At 36.7% G+C, this 13,279-nt stretch overlaps 1 long non-coding RNA gene across 2 annotated transcripts in view; it reads right to left on the bottom strand.

Moving 5' to 3' along the window:
- The window catches only part of LOC144221961 (uncharacterized), a 31,073-nt gene extending 18,034 nt beyond the window's left edge, over positions 1-13,039 (bottom strand). For both annotated transcript variants that reach the window (XR_013332237.1, XR_013332238.1), the window contains exons 1-2: positions 12,991-13,039; positions 8,739-8,913 (exon numbers count right to left, since the gene is read on the bottom strand). This is a non-coding gene — a long non-coding RNA (uncharacterized LOC144221961). The remainder of the gene's footprint in view (positions 1-8,738; positions 8,914-12,990) is intronic.
- Between the last annotated feature and the right edge of the window lie 240 nt (positions 13,040-13,279).

Here is a 13,279-nt window from a genome sequence, read left to right on the forward strand (position 1 = left end):
GGGGAGGGGAAGTCCAAAACCTGTAGGAAACCCCAGACGTCTGGAGAACCCCTTGAAAGAGCTGATTTTGCAGCCTGAATCCAAAGGTGTTCTGGAGGCAGAATTCCTTCTTGCTCAGGGGAGATCTGTCTTTTACTATTAAAGCCTTGAACTTATTGGTGACACCTACCCACATTATGGAGTATAGTCTGCTTTACTCAGAGTCCACTAATTTAAACGTTAATCTTATTCAGAAAACACCTTCACAGAAACATCCAGAATGACATAAGACCAATTATCTGCGTACATTAGCCTAACCAGTTTGACTCACAAAATTAACCATTGCAAATTCTCCCATTGCAAGTTTGGTACCTGTATCTCTCTCCTTAATCTGTGTTTAATCTCCAAATAAAGACAATAACGAAGTAATACTACTACCTAACATAATACAAGTATTCCGCATATGACCAAAAACACACTCTTTCCCATAAAGATGCAGGTCAATGACCAAGTGCAAAATAAAACAAGTCTTTCTCTTTGGTGTGAATGTTTTTCTGATCTCTCCATTGAGAATATCTTGGCTTCATAGGTCTCTAACATGACTTACAAGTTGCATAGACCTTAACATTTCCCTTTTGTCTCCTAATGTTTGTAAGTCATTAAACCCATACTCAGGCTCCCAGGATGAGCAGAGTTCTCGCTGTATACTTCTTTGTAATCAAAATTCTTTATTGTCTCTTGTTTTGTGTTGCTTCTCTTACTTTACTGACAGCTCAGCCATGTTTAAAAAGAGATGTGTCTTACATTTTAGGCAGCTTTTTTCAGGTGCTCTGCTCTAGGAAGTGTTTTTCTACAAAATCTAGTCAACCATATGACTAGAAATGTAAATCCCTCATTCTCTCTTTTACACATTTCCATCAGGAATTTGCCCCTTTGCTCTGCAGAAACTTCTCTTTTCAAGGTCACTCATGACATCCACTTGCCAAATCTAATATTCATCTTGCTGGGCTCACATTGTTCAACCTCAGCAGCATTTGACAGTTTGATCTCTTTCTTCTTGAGAGAGTTTTTTTTTTTTTTAACTTTCCTTTGCTCACTATCTTTTTAAGTCACCTCTATAGTTTACTTCCTGTGTCACATATTTGCTGTCACTTTGCTGAGTCTGTCCCCTTTCTCATGGCTCAAGCCTCAGACTGTTTCTCTTCTCAATATATACTCTTGATGACTTGGTTCACCTCAGCTCTTATCCCAGAGTTCTAAAATTGTAGACTCCACTTGAGGAGTAATGACATCTCAACAGAACATGTTTAAAATAGAAATTTTGATTTTCTACCTCAAACTTAGTCCTAATTTTCCCCAACCTTACTTTCCGCTCTCTATCTGTCAGGTCAAATGCCCAGACCTTCTCCCTAATCCTGCTCCAACCCCATAGCCTCCATCTTGTCATCAGTATCTTCACACCGTACAGTCCAACCACTTCTCAGCCTATTCTTTCTTGTCTGAACAATGGCACCCACTCTCTTACTCTTCTTCCAGTCAATAGTTTCACACTCCACTACCTCTTCTGTAAAAGCAGCCAGAGTAGATTTTAAAAATATAAATCAAATTATTTTATGTTCTACTCACAACCCTCCAATGCATCTCAATTAGATGTGAAATTCAACCCAGAAATTTTATATAGAGTCTGATATGACCTGAGTCTTGCCTGTTTCTCTGACCTTATTTTCTCCTATTGCATCTTCACTTATCTTGGTCATAAAGCTTTTCATTCCTCTACCTCAATCATTCCTCAAACATACCAAGGCTCATGCCCGATAGAGGGCCATTTCCCTTTGTCTTCTCTATGCCAGGAAATGTCTTTCCTTAGGCAATCCACTGGATCTCTCATCCACATGATTTATGCCACTGCTCAAATTTGGCTTCTGCTTCAATACCTCCATAGTGCTGTTCACTCTTAGCTTCAGTAGAGTGATGTATTTGTTCAGTGGTATAAATACCCACATTTGGTACTCTCTAGAATACAAGTTGTAAGACGATGAAACACTTGTCCTGGGTCCAAGGATATAGAACATTATGGAATTATAAATGAATGAATTATAAATAAAAACTGAAATTCTCCTTTTCCAAAATTCCCATGAATTAATGGCTGCCATCTAAATCTTTGTCGAAACTGATATGTACACATGGCAGCATCAGATTGTAGTTTTCTGATTCCTCTAGGTTTTTTTTTTAATGTTTTATTTTTTTCTGAGAGAGGGAGAAACACAGCATGAGGAGGAGAGGGTCAGAGAGAGAAGGAGATACAGAATCTGAAACAGGCTCCAAGCTCTGGGCTAGCTGTCAGCATAGAGCCTGACACAGGGCTTGAACCCGCAAACCATGAGATCATGACCTGAGCCAAAATCGGACACTTAACCTTAACTGACTGAGCCAGGCACCCTTGATTCCTCTAGGTTTAACATTTAAAGAATCCTACAATTCTGTGTACCTCAGAAGAACAAGATTTGCAAGCTAACACTTCAGTTTTGTGATTTTCCTACCTGGACCTAGATTAAGTTTAAACATGTCACAATTTCACTCACTGGCTATCTTCAGTGTTTTTTGATATTTAAATTGTATTCAGAAATACAATGCCCTCATAGGAATCAATTGAAAAGAAAAGAAAGTGAAACATAACCTGAAAATGGCTAATTAAAATACAAGAAATCCCAGGGAACTCTAGATAATGTGAAACATATAATTTTTCAATTGAACTTGTTTAATAGAACTTAACTGTATCTTTTCAAGTTCATCATTAAACCTTAGAAATAAAAATAAAGCTATTGCTAAATTACTTATAATTAAAATTAAACATGTGACAAAATTGATTTTAAATAGGGTATTTTTATTTTAGGTACTAACATTTTCTTTGTTTTAGTGCTGTGTATCTTTAGACACACAGTCATGTCATAGCCATGTCCCTCTTTCTCACCCAAGGTAAAATATATATAGATATATTCAAATTTCTTTTGGAAGATATAAGAAGTCAATACTCTGAATTACTATTTTGACTTAAAATACCTGATTTACTCCAGTCGTTTAAGAAATTTCACAACTCCAAGGTGTTGATATATACTAAATACAGTTTAAATTTTCTTGTATTCTTGCAGTTCAACAGGGTGTGAAAAAATTGAAGTATGTAGGCTTTTCTCAATTATCAGATAAACCTGATAACTTTTAGCTATTCCTTTGAGGATTCTTTAAATTAGTCTCACTACCTTGTCCCGAGTAGAGCTCAGTAAGTATTTGTTTTAAATTTAATTACTTATGGATAGGAATAATCTGCTATTCTGGAGCTCTCCAGACCATCCAGTTAGCGTGTGTACTCCATACAGTGATGCAATTATATTCACAGAATATAATGAGGAAAGTAAATTTGCAATGACATTATATATCTCATTCTGAAATCAAATAAAGGTGGTAGTCTTGACTTCCCATTGGATAATTAAAAACTGATTTGGATGGACATACTCGGAATCTGGTTTTGCCTTTTCAACTCTAACTCATTGGCTGGAACGCTGCATACTTTGTGTTTGTATGTGTTTGAGGGGACAGAGTTCAGGTTAAGTGATCTAAATGTAATGATAGCAGTTGAATTTTTGATTCTGGAACTCAGGCTGGTGAATTTGCAAAGCCCAAAACCCAGAGCAGTTAATGTTGGAAAACATTCACCGGCTCAGTCTGGGTTGTGTTATGAAATCTTCCTTTAACCAACAACCCTGAGAAAGTTATCACTTCCAGGCATCTATCTGTTGAGGTTTTCATCCAATGGTCCAAAGTATGTTACAGACTGAATATTAATAAGTTTAAAAAATCATAATTATTATTAATAGATGATAAACCAAAACTTTAAAGAATATTGGTGGTTAGGTCTGACAAAGAACTCAGGTCTCTTGGATGTGGAGAAATGGCAACCCTCTTGCACTGTTGGTGAGAATGCAAACTGATATCGCCACTCAGGAAAACAGTGTGGATGTTCTCCCAAATATTAAAAGTAGAACTATCCTAAGGCCCAGCAAGAACACTACTAGGAATTTATCTAAAGGATACAGGAGTGCTGATTCATAGGGTCACATGTACCCCAATGCTTATAGCTGTGCTGCCAACAATAGCCAAATTATGGAAAGGGCCTAAATGCCCATCAACTAATGAATGGATAAAGATGTGGTTTATATATACAATAGAATACTACTTGGCAACAAGAAAGAATGAAATCCTGCCATTTGCAGCAATGTGGATGGAACTTGAGTATATTATGCTAAGTGAAATAAGTCAGTCAGAGAAAGACAGATATCATATGTTTTCACTCACATGTGAAACTTGAGAAGCTTAACAGAAGACCATGGGGGAAGGGAAGGGGAAAAAGTAGTTACAAACAGAGAGGGAGGGAGGCAAACCATGAGACTCTTCAATACAGAGAACCAACTAAGTGTTGATTGGGGGGGATGGGGAAGAGGGGGAAATGGGTGATGGGAATTGAGGAGGGAAGTTGTTTGGATGAGCATTGGGTGTTGTATGTAAGCGATGAATCATGGGAATCTACCCCCAAAACCAAGAGCACACTGCATACACTGTGTGTCAGCCAACTTGACATTAAATTATATTTAAAATAAAAAAAAAAAGAACTCAAATGTTTTTACCAGAGCACAAAAAGAAAATATATTTTCTATCTGAGGATCCACTCCACGTAAGTGCCTCTATAACTTTAATGAGCATTTGAATCACCCAGGAAGTGTGTTAATATGAATGATTCTGACTCAGTAAATCTAGGGTGGAACCAGAGAGCCTGAATTTCTAATCCATAGCCAGGTGGTGCTAATGCTGTCAGTCTGGAGACTATACACTTTGAATAGCAAGATTCTATCATTCACAAACTCTTTTCTGTAAAGTGCCAGATAGAGAGTATTTTAGGCTTTCTGGGGTGTACGTCCTCACCACTGCCATTTTAGTGTGAAAGCGGACATAACCAATATACAAGTGAATGAGGGCAACAGTGTTCCTGTAAAACTTTACACAAACAGGCAGACGGCTGGATGTGACTCACAGGCTAGGGGTTTGCAGACCTCTGCTCTCTGAGTCTCTCCTTTATCCACAAAGCACATTATCTAATGCATTCTCGACATGCTTTCACCTTGCATGAAATACTTTCATGATGGATTATTTGGCATTTTTTTCATATTTTGCTATTAGATCTTTTTACTTTTTTTCCATTTTTTAAAAAGCTCAATGCCGCTTCTGCTTTTTAAATGTATTACAGAAGGTGATTAAGTATACACAAAGTTACATAATCTTATGTTATAAGATAGGATTTAAGTCAGACACCACAATGTGATATGTGTGTGTGTGTGTGCGCGCGCATGCGTGTGTGTGTGTAATGTATTTATCATAGGAAATGTAGAAAGTACATAAATTCAAGAAGAAAATAAAAAGTAGTCTAATACCTCTCTTGGTGCACTCAATTCCATTACAACTAGCCTCCCTAGTTACGTTGCTTTAACAACCATACCCTACTCGCTGCACAGGTTTTTACACTTTCTGGATTATTTCTGGGCATTAACATGTTGTTATGTCACTCATATTTAAAGATCTTCTCTTGACCATCCCTTTCCATCCATCTCTTCTTCCTTTCCACTGCTTTACATCAAATTCCTTCAAAGAAAAGCTTGCTGTCATCCCAAATTCTTTTTTTTCCCTCTTATTTTCTTTTTGTCACATTGCTTTATCTGTGCCACGGAATGTATTTTTTTCCCTGAATATTTTAAATATAAGTTGCAGACATCATGACTTTGTGTGCTTAATGCATCAGCAAATGTCACCCGAGAACAAGGATATTCTGTTACAGAACCACATGCTTTTTTTATACCCAGAAAATTAAATGTATGCATTAATATCATCTAATAATAAGATCTACTTTCAAACCTACTTTTTTCTTAAACTCATGCAAGTTAGACTTTGGCTCCCATCACTGCAGCAAGACACATTTTGTCCGAGCGACTGTGCTCTCCACATTGTCAAAACCAATGGCCAATTATAAGTCTTCGTTCTCCTTGAGCAGAAGTGATTTTTGTCAGAATGGGTACTAACTCCAGTTATGAAGTGACCCAGGGACAACTCTACACATTTCTTACTCCCTAGGTGAGACGCTCTACCATGAGGTTCAACATAAATACATACTAAATGACTTCTACTTTATACATCTCTCTTGAACTCCAGATTCACATATCCAATAGCTTCTCATTTGACATCTTCACTTGGACAGATCTAATAGACATTTCAAACTTATTTTATCTAAAATAGAATTCCTGATTCCTTACTCAATATTTTTCCCACAATATTTCCCAGTTCAGTAATTTACCATTTGCTTAGTCCTCTGTCATAAGATCCAAACTTTGGAGTGACCCTTGATTTCTCTCTCACATTACCCAATCCATCAGCAAATCCTTCCAAATGAATTCAGAATCTACCTCTTACCAAATCCAATGGTGCAGGCCAACACAATCCCCTGCTTAAATTATTATGCCATCCATCAAAAATTTTTTAATGTTTATTTATTGTTGAGAGAAGGAGGCAGAGCATGAGTGGGAGAGAGGCAGAGAGAGAGAGGGAGACACAGAATCTGAAGCAGGCTCAGGCTCTGAGCTGTCAACACAGAACCGGAAGAAGGGCTCGAACCCATAGACCACAAGATCATGACCTGAGCCAAAGTTGGTCACTTAACCACTGAACCACCCAAGCACTCCTATATTACCCTTCAAACCATTCTCCTTTGCCTCATCTCTGTCTTTCATACCATTATTCTTAGCACAACAATCAGAGTAATCATTTTAAAATATGAGTAAGATTTTGTCACTATATTCAGAGTACTCTACTGACTTTCAATCTCATTCAGAGTAAAGGCAAAGTCTAGAAGCTTTGGCTCCTAACTCCTTTTTGACTTGGACCATTCTTCCCCCACCTTCTGGACTCCACATTCCATTGTCTTATTTTGTCTATCTTTTTGCAAATACCACAGTATCTTTTTTACTATAGATTTGTGTAAGTTTGGATCCCATTAATATAAAATCACAAACTTCATTCTCCCACATTGGCTGGTTCATATACACCTTAGTATCCGTTTGTCCATTTCTGCATGTGTGCGCATGCGCGCGCGCGTGCGCGCACGCGCGCGCGCACACACACACACAAGCACACGCGTGCACGCATGCATACTGTTACACATTTGTAGGGATTTTAACTAAGATTCAGCTGAGTCTGTGGATATTTTGGGGGAGAAGGGACGTCGCTGCACCATTAAGGTTTTATATAATTTTTATATTAAGGAAGATTTTGGTTTTTGTTAGCTGAAACCACTTTTATTCCAGGAATGAATATTTAATATTATTAAATATCTTTTCAGCAACTATGATGATTTTATAATTTTTGTTGCTTCTTATATATGACTACACTTTAATAGGGTTTCCTAAAACTGATTCTTCATAATCTTACTAGAACAGACCCTGTACCTGGATATGTTTTTATTATTTGATTAATAACATTCTGGTTTTGTGTTGGTAGTATTTCATTAACAATATTCTTTTTTGTTTTTAAGTCTTAAATGAGTTCTATCTTTAGTTTCTATGTCAGGATTTGCTGACGGGCTATGTTATCTTCTAGAAGGAAATTAACATGGCTTTCTTCTTTCCCTATGCCCTGGAACTATTGCTAGGAGACAATTATTTGTTTCTTGTAAATTTGAAAGAAATTATAATACGAAATGAATCTGAAAACTCTCCTTAGGAAATCTGAAATATTGATTCTTAAGTATGTTCTGTGATAACTGTCCTTTTAAAATCATTGAACTTTGGGGAATTTTTTTTTTTAGTTAATGTATTTCCTAGAACATTATGTATTTCAGTAAGCTTTTCAAAATTATTGGCTTAGGCATTCCATTCTTATTTTCCTATCTATCTGTTAATGTCCCCTTCCTCATTTTGAGCTTTTAAAATTTATGTGTCTAATGTTCTTTCTCATTTACTTCATTCTGTTTAGGAGCTTAATTCTGTTTAGGAGTTTAGAATCGAACTTTCCTGTTGTTTTTAATCAGGTGATTCTTTTTACATATACTTATTAGATTTTTAAAAATATATCAACTTCTGGTATATTTCCAATCCTCATTCCCCGCCCCCCAGGTTAACCTTGTATTTGTGATTTTTAAAATTTAGTGAAACTGTGAGCAATTCATTGTTGCCAAAGAATAAATACTTTAAGCAGCTCAAAATTTTAGCATTCACATCCTTGATTCAGTTTTTACAGTATGGATTCTTTACTGCTTTCAAAGCAGTTTTAAAATTAGTTATTGTATCTTTCATTTCCTTTCATTTTTTCCCTTATCTCCTTCAGCTCCTTGTGCTCTGCTGTCTGCCTCCCAGCTTGCTCATTTTTCTATCTCTGTCTATTGTCTTATCCTTCTCATCTTTCATCTCTTGTTTCATGGTGTTCATTTCTTTCTCTTTTTACTGAAAGACAAAGCAGACACTTTCTAAAATCTACTTACTTCTTCTGTAGTATTTATTTGACTTCGAAAGTAGTTTCATTCTCTGATTTTGAGGTGCTGTGCTCACCTTCTCTTAGCTACAATCTTTTTATAAGCTATGTGCTATGGTGTTGTTTTTACCCAAACTTGAATGATGAGATATTCTCAATGACCAACATTTTTTCCAAAATTGAGGGGGTATACTAACCTTTCCTTTCTCACTGACCAAGTGATGTCGGTGCCTGTTGTACCTGGTGGTAAACCCACGAATGCAGTGAAATGCCCGTCATGTGGGTGGGGGGCAGCTGTTGATGCCCCGTAATCTTTTTTATTTGGAGGTGTCCTAGGCATCCCCTGGGAATTTCTTTCTAATGTTCTTTGTCCTGGAGAAAAAGAGAAAAAAGATCTCAAGGCTCTCTGCATTTCCCATAGGCCAATCTTGTCTCTAGCACTGTGCCCCTATCAATTAAGCTGCTTCTGCTGCGTCCAAATAATTATCTCTTGTCTTTCTGCATTGTCATTCTGCTTTTACTCATTAAAATTTTTTTCAATTGAACTATACCTAGAAAATATCTAGCTGAATTCCTCTGTGTTATTTTCAGTTAAATAATACCTTCTATTAACTTCTGGGATGGGTGCATCATTTCCCTAATTTTTGTATCATTTTAACTACCTTAGAAGGGATTTGGAACAGAATAGTGGTTAGCCACTTGGGCTCATTATGAATCTCCAGCTAGTATTTAAAAGCGATGTATATATAGTTGTCTACTTTTTCATTGGAAACACATGTCCAAGGATAAAAGTGATGGAAATTGCAACACCTCATACCATTAAATTATTAGGAGGTTTACACACTGTTTATTTTTGAGTTGCATCTTATCTTTTACTTCAGACCTCATGGATTTTCATTATTCACACTCTGGAAATGGAAGGCGGAAGCTTAAATGTCACCAAACCCCAGTTAAATCTTTGTGAAAACAAAGCACATACATTGTCTGGGCAGATATTTACTGCTTTGCAGACCTGTTGCACAGATGTTCTAGAGTCCATTAAGATGCATTGGTGGGGGGCACCTGGGTGGCTCAGTTCCCTGAGCATCCAACTTCACCTCAGATCATGATCTCACAGCTCGTGGGTTCGAGCCCCACATTGGACTCTGTGCTGACAGTGCAGAACGTGCTTGGATTCCTCTGTTCCTCTCTTTCTGCCTCTCCCCCACTTGTGCTATCTCAAAAATAAATAAATATTTTTAAAAAGATGCATAGGCGGGGACCGTGGTATTCCTTATATACACAAGGTGAAGCCCAATATCCCCTATGATGAGCCCATATGGAAGGTATGTAATATTCAACCTGCATGTCTGGGGTGAGTAAGAAACTGAGTATAGGTTCAAAATGGAACCATGAGAATATGTGAAGGTAATATTTGCAAGTCAATTTGTAGATCTGCTTTCTACTCTGCAGCTGGTTGTCTCACTAGAAACAGCACATCTTCAGCAGCAATTTATAAAAGAATAAAAAATAAGAGGCCAGACACAAACACAGTGAAGCTGAAAAACTAGTTTGGGGGTTTTGATATGTTAGCCTGCCTTTATCCTTCTCGAATCTCTGCACTTTGCTCACAGTATGGTGAAGAAAGATTCATGTCCACATTTCTGTAAAGTTCAGCCAGTTTCCAACAGGGTGCCAGTAAAGAATGCACTTGGTTTCCTTCATAGATTTTAAAAACTGAAATATATCTTGGGAATTAATTGTTAAAATGCTGATGCAGAGTTGAACTTGCAAATCACAAATACAAATGGAAATGTAATGTTTATAAGGTTTATATTGCACTCTTTACTCTTCTGGCTAGATTTTACTTTTTTTTAAACAGCCTAGCCTAATAGTAATCTAAAATACTATATACAGCACATTCTTTGGAATATAAGTGAATAAGTCTTTGCATTTTATTATTTCACATCTTCAGCCCTTGAAATTCCAGGCTTCATATTGCAAGACTGGAAGCTTTGTATTCTGCAATGTGAATTGTGCAAGTGTCTATCTGTGTACAGGCACAATCCATTTTAAATATCCACAAATTTCCCTAAAGTCCCAAGTGGTTTCCTTGGCAACAAGAGTGCTGAAATGTAAAGGGCTAAGGTAGTTAGGATATTGCCTACAGTTCTCCCTCTCTAGGTTATTTTAAATAGCTGCAATTTTCTTTGCACATCTAAAAAAAAATCCACAGTGGTTGGAAACACAAAGGCGAATATGAGAGACATTGGAGAATAGTAGTACATCAGAGTCTAATTTGTGTGGACAAATTATTACTTTCACTACTCTCTGATTTGTAGAGCACCATTTTCATATGCCAAATTGTAGTACAAAAGAAGAGCAAACCATAAATACATCAGAATAATTTTTAGATAGAATGAGATAAAATATCAGGAAATAGTTTTTGACAATAGAGGCAGTGATTAATAATGGCTGGGTATCTATACAACTTCTCTTCAATTCACCAGGAATAGCATGCATCTGATGAGGCCAGACCTTGGCACAATGAGCAAAAGGGAATTAAACACAGTGAGGTGGACAAGGAATATTCTCTATAGCCCTTTCATGAAGTGAAACTTCAGATGTCTAGAGATGTATCTGGTGAATTCTTTTGTAAGCTCTTGGTAAATGATTTCAATCTGCATTTCATCAAACTTCTTCACACGGCTTCGTACGGTACAGTAATTATTTATTTTTAGTTGATTTTCATGCAATACATGCCACAGGGATTCTCAAACAAACGGACATATCCCAGGGGTAGAGTTTAGTGGTAAATTTTTCTGCCAGCTTTTCCCACTGCGCCTCTATTTTTCGTAGCTGTGTGAGGATGCCAGTGACAAAGGAGTATGTCTAGCAGCAACAAGTCCCCCAAATACCAACTATCATGAAATAACCCTTACACACTGTAGGCCAATATTTGTGAATTCTGTCTGATGCCCTATAAGCCTAGAGAGCAGATGTTTTGAGAAAACCAAATAATGCTTTGTACCAATAAATGAGGGGCAGTCTCCCACAACCATCTTGAACATGGGTTTTCTTGTCTACTACCTGTCTATCCTATTGGATTATCCTCTGATCTTTCTAAACCAGAAATTTGGAAAAAGATCTAAACTATTTATTCTAAATAGTTCTCGTACTATTAACAGGGAATGTGTGTGACAGGGAAAAAACACAATGTTATAATAGTTCCCCATAAGATTTTTCCTTAGATTAATTTCTGATTCTATGGATCATCACTCTCAAAACAGTATTTTAAAATAACATATCTCATGATCTTTCATACATCATAGCTGCAGTAGCAACAGGGTGTGGTCTTCCTAACTCCCGGCACTATGGCTCATAGTCCTCAGGCTTTCCAACCCTGCCCTTTCACACCTGCGATGCTGGGTCTTTTCACCTCAACACCTTCCTTCTTTCTTTTTTTTCTTTCTTCCTTCTCTCTCTTTCTTTTTTTCCCTTCTTCCTTCCTCTCTCCTTTCTCTCTGCTCCCCTTTCCTCCCTTCATCTACCTTTCTCATTTTTCTTTCTTTCTTTCTTTCTTTCTTTCTTTCTTTCTTTCTTTCTTTCCTGTTTATTTAACCAACCAACACTTGGCAAATGTTCAAGGAGAACACTTTACTAGATAAAGTATCTTCTAACAAATAATTACAGTAACACCACAGGTAGAAACTATTGCATATTTTTATAACCCTAAGATTTGGCACAAAATATAATATACAAATAAAGTTTATAATAAGTGTTAGCTGAAGAAAGAATGCAGGTATATGAAAGTCATTTATGAGAACAAAAGGAGATTCTAATTCTACTTGAAGTGGGAACTATTAAGAATCATATACAATTTTAAACCTTATGATAAGTTTCGAGCATAACTAGACTGCATAAAGGACACTGAAGGAAAATACAATGAGGAGTGTTATGTAGGAATTTGCATTTTATCCTAGGGAATTTGAACTCTATCTTGTAGACTAATGGTTCTTAACATTTTTGGGACATAAATCCTATTAAATCTCATGAAAATATGTCTCACTCTATCTCTCTGTCTCTCTCTATCTCTCTGTCTCTCTATATATATGTATATAGAGTTTGTTTGTGTGTGTGTGTGTATCTGTTCAAAATTAGGAGATACACAGCTACTTGGATTCTTAATAAGTCTTCTAGGCCCTTGCTATTCAAAGTAGCATCACCTGAGGGCTTGCTAGAAATTAGAAATACAAACTCTTAGATATCACTTAAAATTTAATGCACCAGAATGTTAAAAAAGATCTTAAAATGATCCATACATAAGAATAAGAATTACTGATCTAGGCATAAAGTTAATTCATCATAGTAAAAAATGATCAAAATATTACATAAGCAGAATAACAAAATGCTCAGATTTCCACATTCATTTGCCTTTGCTTGTGAAATTCTACTCTCTGGAATACTTACTTATTTTCCTGAAACAACTGGATGCTTCTTGAAGGCAGCAATCCTATTCCTCACTGGAAAAGAGAAGAAACTTCAGCATGATGTAAGAGAAGCAGGAGAGTGTGCTGAGTGTAGTTATGTTACTAAGCTGAAGTTCCTAATTCTAATTCCGTCTCTGTAATTAACTGCAATATTTAGAATCTTTTGTGGGCCTCCATTATTTCTCATCATCATGCTGATGACAAAAGTCCCTTGTAAGCCCAGCAGTGGACAACAAATATTGTCAGTAACGCTGAAGGACACTTAATAG

This window comes from Crocuta crocuta, unplaced genomic scaffold, assembly GCF_008692635.1.
Source record: "Crocuta crocuta isolate KB4526 unplaced genomic scaffold, BGI_CrCroc_1.0 scaffold141, whole genome shotgun sequence".
Classification (NCBI taxonomy): domain Eukaryota; kingdom Metazoa; phylum Chordata; class Mammalia; order Carnivora; family Hyaenidae; genus Crocuta; species Crocuta crocuta.